Source organism: Ursus maritimus, unplaced genomic scaffold, assembly GCF_017311325.1.
Source record: "Ursus maritimus isolate PB19 unplaced genomic scaffold, ASM1731132v1 scaffold_20, whole genome shotgun sequence".
Classification (NCBI taxonomy): Eukaryota; Metazoa; Chordata; class Mammalia; order Carnivora; family Ursidae; genus Ursus; species Ursus maritimus.
In genome coordinates this window covers 14,969,693-14,978,450 of record NW_024424453.1, presented here as the reverse complement: position 1 = coordinate 14,978,450, position 8,758 = coordinate 14,969,693, and the positions used below count along the sequence as shown (strand labels likewise).

General features: G+C 42.2%; 1 pseudogene; it reads left to right on the top strand.

The window, feature by feature from the left end:
- The first annotated feature begins 4,932 nt into the window (after nt 1-4,932).
- Nucleotides 4,933-6,307, top strand: LOC103678013 (annotated as a pseudogene).
- The last annotated feature ends 2,451 nt before the right edge of the window (nt 6,308-8,758 follow it).

Here is an 8,758-nt window from a genome sequence, read left to right as displayed (position 1 = left end):
TGGGGAAAAAGAGAAAGAAAGAGGTAATTGTTGGTTATAAAAAAGATAATTCACAGATTCTTTCCTCAAAATTATTAATATCAGCTTTCAGAACATTTACTATTCATCTACATTTTATCAAATTCTGGTTGTAAAATTTTAAATGACTATACACTTTTTAAAAAATCATATATAGCTGAATAGATAAGAGTACAGGTGTTAGGGGTCACTGGGTGCTCAGTGGGTTAAGCATCCGACTCTTGGTTTCAGCTCAGTCATGATCTCAGGGTTGTGAGATGGAGCCCCACATTGGGCTCTGCCCTGAGAGGGGAGTCTGCTTGAATCTTCTCTCTCCCCTTCCCTCTGCTCCTCCCTTGACTCTCTCTCTCTCTCTAAAATAATAAATAAGTAAATCTTTTTTTTTTTTTTAAGAATACAAGCATTAGATCTAGAATACCCGGGTCTGAATCTAGATTATGTCATTTACTATTTATATGAGTTTAGGGAAGTAATTTAGCCTTTTTAAGTAATGCAGTTATTTTAGCTATTTAGCTTTCTAGTTTTAAATCTATAAAATGGGAATAATAATAGTACCTACTCCACAAGGTAATTACAATCATTAAATGGGTTACTACATATAAAATTTTAAAAACATAAATAAAAACCCTCAACAAATGTTGGCACTTTGTATATTCCTTCAATATGTTTAACGGATGGCTAAATGATGTATGATATTTCCCAAACGCTGTGTACTTAGTAGGTATTCAGTAATACTGATGGTAACAAACATGAAACAACATGAAATCCATTAAGTCATCACAGAATCATTATTCAAGCCAGTAGCTGGCTTCGTATCTACTCTTGCATCTTAAGGCCCCCATCATTCTTAGCACTTGATGTCACAACACAGCACGTCTGTAACGCCTCAGAGCAAGATGACGGTTTCCTTGAGCCATGGCTTTCAGGAGGCACACAGTTCTGCAAAAACAAAGCGGTTGTCCCAGGATAGACAACAACAAAATGGTAGAGGCTTCATAAAATTGAACTTCCTGTTTAGCCTTCTCATCTCTGAACCTAACCATCTCGACTCTATCTTTTCTCATAGATATTATCAACTCATTGAACTTTTCTGTTCGTTCTTCCTAGTCCCTCATGTGTACCCTACCATGTAGCAGACTTCCACACAGGAGAAGAGAGCTGGCTACTTGACAATAGTTTAAATATACTTTCCCTTTGACACTTCACTCTTCCTGACATGATCAGTTTCCTGGTGGGGAAAACCAATTGAAGAAAAATAAATTTTGTTTGATGTAGAAAGGATGTCGTTTTGGTCCTAATAATTCTTTTGATAGAGATGGAGATTGCTGTTTAAAAGTTACAGCTTTTTGGGACACCTGGGTAGGTGAGTTGGTTAAGTGTCTGCCTTCGGCTCAGGTCATGGTCCCAGCGTCCTGGGATCGAGCCCCACATGGGCCCCCTGCTCAGCGGGGAGCCTGCTTCTCCCTCTGGCTGCCTCTCCCCCTGCTTGTGCTCGCACTCTCTCTCTGTTAAATGAATAAAGTCTTTTTTTAAAAAAGTTACAGATTTTCTACTCTTTGCTCCTTCTCTCCTGGGGGAAACTTCTACTTGAGATCCATGCCTAAAGAAAGTATTTTCAACATGACTTTCTTACAGAAGGGGCAAATAGACAGTGGGGCTTTTCTATATGAGCGTAGTTTTCTTTAAACATGACTCTGATTAAATAAATTAAGACTAAAAGACTGATTCTTAGATGGGAGTTAGAAAAATTCACATTCAGATGGCCCCACTAAAATAAAACTGCTGTTGACATCTGGACTCTGGGTCTAATGGCTAAGTTGGAAACTGAGCCGGAGATCTGATGCGTAAAACAGAAAACCTGCTGAAGACGCACGAGTCACTATTCTTGGAATGAGAATCATATTTTCAATCAGAAGGACATGTTTTTGTTTTTCCGTTCCACTTTTTGAAGTAATTTTTAAATGCATAGCTTCTATAATTTTATTTTAAATGAAAGCAAATATTTCTAATGCTTTACAGTTTACAAAACACACTTTCCATACTTTACCTCACTTAATCTTCATGACAAGCTTTTGAAGTGGGTGTAAGTATTAGTTCTCTTCAACAGATGAGAAGAGTGAAGCTCCACCGGCCCAAATTCCTCATCCGAGGACTTGAAGCTGCTAAATTTCATGGGTGAGACTTGAAGCCAGATTTCAGGCTCCAAGCTTCAGAGTTCTCTCTGCTACACTTGGCCCTTGCACCTCCGTCATTTTCCTGCATGTTTCATTTGCAGTTATTTTCCTTAAATAGGGGCACAGTCACTAGAATGTCAAAATATACAATGGTTATAAATGGCCTACGTTCTTTACCGCAAATTCTCATTTAACGTAAGTCCATAGGTATTTATATAACTCGGTGATGATGACACAGGGGTTTGCTCTGTATTGGGAAGGCAAAGTATTACAGCAGACTAAAGACTCTGGAATGAGACTGAATCCCAGCCTCCCACCTCCCACTGCTGGGCAAGTTTCTGTGCCTTTTTCCTCATCTGTATAAAGGGTACAATAAATTCTATTTCATAGGGTTGTTGTGGTAACTAAATGTTGTAATCCATATTAAGCACTTAGAACAATGACTGAGACTTAATAAGAACGCAATAAAACCTGGTTAATATTCTTTGGAAGGACGGAGATTTGTGATGACCATACTCCATACATAATGACTTGAAATGCATAAATAAGTCTGCCATCTGGAGGAAACTGATAAGTGCCTTAGACTAGGTATTAACCAGGAATTATTAAGGTTCTAATCAGGGAAGCAGGAGTCAAAGGAGGAGGCTGTTTGAGAAAACATGTGGGTAGGGGGAGGATTCTAGAAGATAGAACAGAGACGCAGGTTTCCCCCCAAAATGGTGACTAGAATTATTATTTGATTTAACAGTTGTTTAAAGCAGTGTGACCACTGGTGCCAAGCTTCAAGAGTGAGACATAGAAAAGGGAAAGGCTTCCAGAATTTTCCAGCTCCCCATTCCAAGGAAGCATCTGACCTGAATAGCTGATCTTCTCAGTCAGCTACTGTGTGGTGAGGCTACCAGGCTTCAGGAAGACAAGTGCAGTATTTCTGCCAAGGAGACTGAAGCTTCCAGGTTACAGTCTGCCCTCCCCTTCAAGTCTCACTGACTCCGGGACTCCTCTAAGTCACGTAGCTCCTTAGGAACCCTCTCCTCACTTCTTCTTCACCCCTTCTCCCTTCTGCCTCCTCCTTCCCTTCCATGTGATTCTATCTAATGATGTTTTTGTGAAGGATGACTAAGACACGAAATAATTTTGTGAAAATAAAGAATGCCTTCTGGTTAAATGATGATTAAACAAGAAATAAAAATCAAACCAACAAGGCATAACTACCTTTTAATCATCATGTGCACTAGCTTGCTCACTCTCAAAATTAATGATTTCAGACATTAATTTAATTGTGCCTCAGACCCTCAGGCTTGATACTGCTATTTTATGGAGGAGCAAACCATGACACAGAAACAATTCGCCTGATAGAAGCCCATGAGTCAGGAGGAGAGTCAACGAGAGGCCTAAAAGACTTGACCCCTGGCTGGACTAGCAGCCCAAAGGTAACCTCCAATTTACTTTAGACTGAGACTTTCTGCTACGTGCTCTGGTAACTCAGAGGGCTGTCCTCAGGGCTATAAAGGGAAGCTACAGAAAAAGTCCTCTAACCATGTTAATAACCTGGAGAAGTCCTCCAGCCTCGAGAGTGGTAACTTTGTTCTTTAAATTTCCCAGAACAATACATATATATGTATTTGTATATGTACGTGTTTGCATATATGTAAGATACACAAACACTGTGTGTGTGCTTGTATATATGTTATATATATGTTTTATATATATATATATTATATATTTTTGACTTGGACATTGACTACATAAATAATTCTTACAATTCAGCAATAAGAAGACAACTGAATAGAAAATGGGCAAAAGATTTGAATAGATAAAAGAAGATACCTACAATTGGCCAATAAGCACAGAAAAAGATGCTCAACATCATTAATCGTTAGGGAAATGCAAATTAAAACCACAGAAGTATAGCACTTCGTATCCATTCCAGTGGCCACATTTGAAAAAACTCACAGTACGAGGTGTTGTCAAGCCTGTAGAGCAGCTGGGACTCTCACACATTGCTGGTGGGAGTGTAATATGATACAGCCGCCAAAGAAACTTACCTGACAATTTCTTACAAGCTGTCCAAATGAGCTAGCAATTCCATTTCTAGGCATCTAACCAAGAGAAATGAAAACATGTCCACACAAAGACTTGTACACAGATGTTCGCAGCAGTCTGTGGAAGGCAACGTCTCACATGGAACCCAGTGATCTCCGCCTCCTGGAATCCATGCCTTTATGCAACACCCTCCCCTTGAGTGCGGGCTGAAGCTAGTGACTTATCTCGCACAAAGAGGTTATGGCAAAAGTGAGGAGATGCCACCGCTGAGATTAGGTTCAAAAAGACCGGTTTTCATATTTTGGCTCTCTCTTCCTCTCTTCCTCCCTCACTCTGATGAAGCCATTGGGCATATTATGAGCTTCTCTTTGAAGAGGACCACATGACAAGGAATTGAGGGAGGCCCCCAACCAACAGCCGGAGAGGAACTGAGGCTCTCAGTCCAACAGCCCTCAAGAAATGGAATCCTGCCGAACACCGTGAAGATGAGAATGAGCAGCTTGGCCAACACCTTGCTCACAGCTGTGTGAGAGACCTGCAGGCAGAAGCATCCAGCTGAGCGAGACCCAAATCCCTCACACACAGAAACTGTGATATAATGGTATTTCCTTCTTAAATCACTTAAGTTTTCTTTTTCCCAGTAGGTTTGCCACCAGAACACAAATGTTGTGAAAACCACCACTCAACCTAAACCAAAATGGGAAAAGACAAGACTCACATCAATGTCGTCATTAGACACGTAAATTCAGGCAGGTCAACCGCTACTGGTCATCTGATCTACAGATGTGGTGGGATCGACATAAGAACTATCGAAAAATTTGAGAAGGGGGCTCCTGAGATGGGAAAAGGCTCCTTCAGGTGCCTGGGTCTTGGATCAACTGAAAGCCGAACGTGGACGTGGTATCACTATTGATACCTCCCTGTGGAAACTGGAGACCAGCAAATATGTGACCATCATTGATGCCCCAGGATACAGAAACTTACTCAAAAAGATGATTGAGGCACAGGTCAGGCTGACTGTGCTGTCCTGATTGTTGCTGCTGTGTTGGTGAATTTGAAACAGGTATCTCCAAGAATGGGCAGACTCATGAGCATGCCCTTCTGGCTTACACACTGGGTATAAAACAACTAATCGTTGGTGTTAACAAAATGGATTTCACTGAGCCACCCTACAGCCAGAAGAGATACGAGGAAATCGTTAAGGAAGTCAGCACCTACATTAAGAAAATTGGCTACAGCCCGACACAGTAGCATTTGTGCCAATTTCTGGTTGGAATGGTGACAACGTGCTGGAGCCAAGCGCTAACATGCCTCAGTTCAGGGATGGAAAGTCACCCGTAAAGATGGGAACGCCAGGGGAACCACCCTGCTTGAAGCTCTGGATTGCATTCTGCCACCAACTCATCCAACTGACAAGCCCTTGCGTCTGCCTCTCCAGGACGTCTACAAGATTGGTGGTATTGGTGCTGTCCCTGTGGGCCGAGTGGAGACTGGTGTCCTTAAACCTGCCATGATGGTCACCTTTGCTCTAGTCAGTGCTACAGCTGAAGTAAAGTCTGCTGAAATGCACCATGAAGCTTTGAACGAGTTTCTTCCCAGGGACAATGTGGGCTTCAATGTCAGAAACATATCTGTCAAAGACGTTCGTCATGGCAATGTAGCTGGTGACAGCAAAAATGACCCACCCATGGAAGCAGCTGGCTTCACAGCTCAGGTGATTATCCTGAACCACCCAGGCCAGATCAGTGCTGGATACGCACCTGTGCTGGATTGTCACACAGCTCACATGGCTTGCAAGATTGCTGAGCTGAAGGGGAAGATTGATCGTCGTTCTGGAAAAAGGCTGGAAAATGGTCCCAAGTTCTTAAAATCTGGTGATGCTGCCGTTGTTGATATGGTTCCTGGCCAGCCTGTGTGTGTTGACGGCCTCTCTGACTCCTCCTCTGACTCGTTCTGCTGTTCGTGACATGAGACAGACGGTTGCTGTGGGTGTCATCAAAGCAGTGGACAAGAAGGCAGCTAGAGCTGGCAAGGTCATCAAGGCTGCCCGGAAAGCTCGGAAGGCTAAATGAATATTATCCCCAATACCTGCCCCCCCCCCGTCTTAATCAGTGGCAGAAGAAGGGTCTCAGAACTGTTTGTATCAATTAGCCATTTAAGTTTAATAGTAAAAGACTGGTTAATAATAACAGTGCATCTTAAAACCTTCAGAAGGAAAGGAGACTGTTTTGTGGAACATTTGGCATGTGTGTGTGTGTGTGTGTGTGTGTGTGTGTGGCAGTTTAAAGTTATTAGTTCTTAAAATCAGTACTTTTTAATGGAAACAACTTGACCAAAAATCTGTCACAGAATTTTGAGACCCATTAAAACAAAAATTTAATGAGGAAAAAAAAATTTTAAGATAGATCACTAAGTTTTGTGGTGATTTGTTATGAATACGTAACACATTCATAGATATCAAAAGCTGAAAACAACAGGACAATGATAAACATTGTGTGTATTCATTCAGTGGAATGCCAGTTGGCAATAAAAAGAAACAAACGTCTGAAACATGTAACAACATGGATGAATTTAAAGCCACTAAACTCACCAAAACACAAATTGCAAACAAAAGAGGGGGTATAGTATAATCTCAATTACATGAAAGTCTAGGAAAGACAAAACATATTTGAAGTGACAAAGAGCAGATCAGTGATTGCCCAGGGCCAGATGGTGGGGGCTGACTGAAAAGAAGCAAAAGAAATTTCTGGGCATATGGATAAGTTCTGTATATGATTGTGCCAATATAAACAATATAGATTGTATAGATCTTTGTCATAATGCACTGGATTAAATACTTAAAAATGATATATAGGCAAAAAAAAAATAAAAATAAAAAAGGTATATAGGCATATTTTATCATATGCAAATTATGCTGCAGTTAAATTGATTTGAAATTTTTTTTAAAAATCCCAAAGTAAATACAAGGTGCAAAACTATGGCAGCAACTTTTTTTTTTAAGCAGGCTCCACAGTCAGCATGGAGCCCGACGCAAACTTGAACTCACGACCCTGAGATCAAGACCTGAGCTAAGATCAAGAATCGGATGCTTAACTGACTGAGCCATCCAGCCACTCCTATGGCAGCAAGTTTAAATACCTGTAGGAAATGAACCATTTCCTAGCCAATATAAGTAACCAAAACTGGCTAGAGAAGAAATGGAAAACTAGAATGTACAGCAACCACATATAATGATTGAAAAGATGATTAAAGAACTACCAAAAGCTACTTAGAAATTATTTCACTTATTGAGCCTCAGTTTCTTAATCTGCAAAATGGAAATAAAGTAACACTTAGCTCACAGAACTTCTGTGAGAATTGCGCTAATGTGCTTAGTATAACACTGGGGCCACAGGAGATGTTCAGTACTAGCTTCCCTGGTGAGCAGCGGTGTTTTAAGCCCTTTCGATGCAAGTTTTACTTCTCTTTCCAGATGGGCAACACAACATTACTCAATTCAGCCCACAAACATTAGGTTCCTCCTTTCAAGATTCTTCCCAAGGTGATTCCCAACTCCACAGGATGGAACAGTCTCTCTGTGTTTTTCTTTCCTGAACCTAATTGTGGAGAGAGAGGAGGAAAGATGACTAAAAGCAGGAAGAAGGAGGCTAAGCCCCCAGAACGGGAAAAACTGCCTGGGGAGGAAGGAGACGAGACCTCTTAGGAATATCGTAAGCCTGTCAACACACATCCTTCTGCAAGCCCCGAAGTAGGATGACGCAGCCAGCTCTGGGCTGGAGAATGCTGAAGTTTCAGAGAGCTAGTCCACGGTGCTGCCGGGCTAGTTTTCGGCATCTAAAGCTAAGGGGAAGATTGATGGAACCAGAGTTTTCATCTGGGTGCCTTTGCCTCCCTCCCTGCCTCAGGCAAGCCTCTGGGCTGAGGGAGGAGACTGCGCCCCTGGGAGGTTTAGGAGTGGTGTTCAGGGAGTGGGGCCTCCTGCCCTGCCCGTTGGAGGTCTAAAAGAATGCGGCAGATTTTTCCCGCTGGCCTCCTCCCCTCTCCATACTTTATGACTATTTCTCTTGGCCTCCTCCAGCATCTGGGAATGTTCTAGCTTTCAGACAAATGCTGGAGTTCCTGTAGCTCTGACCTGGGTGATACTTAATGCCAGAGAGCATTTCTGTGGGGAGCAGGGAGGGGCCAGTGCCTGGCTGTTATTCCAGGGAGCGGGGGTGAATTCCAATACAGCCATTATCACATCCCCTCCACCTTCAAATACACCTTTCCCCACACTCACACAGAGTAGACATCGGAGAGTCAGGTCAGGCTCAGGCTCCGAGGGACAATTGCTAAGAACCTGCCACTGCATCATGGGAACTTTTCAGTAACTTCCCTAGGTGACTTCCAGTGAATTCCCTCCAGAAAAAAACGAGCATTTTAGGCAAGGGATCTGGCGCTGAAATCAAATGGATCCATCGGGCTCTGCCATTCGGCAACTTTGTGGCCTTGGTTTTTTTCATCTCTAAAATGGGGAAGATTAT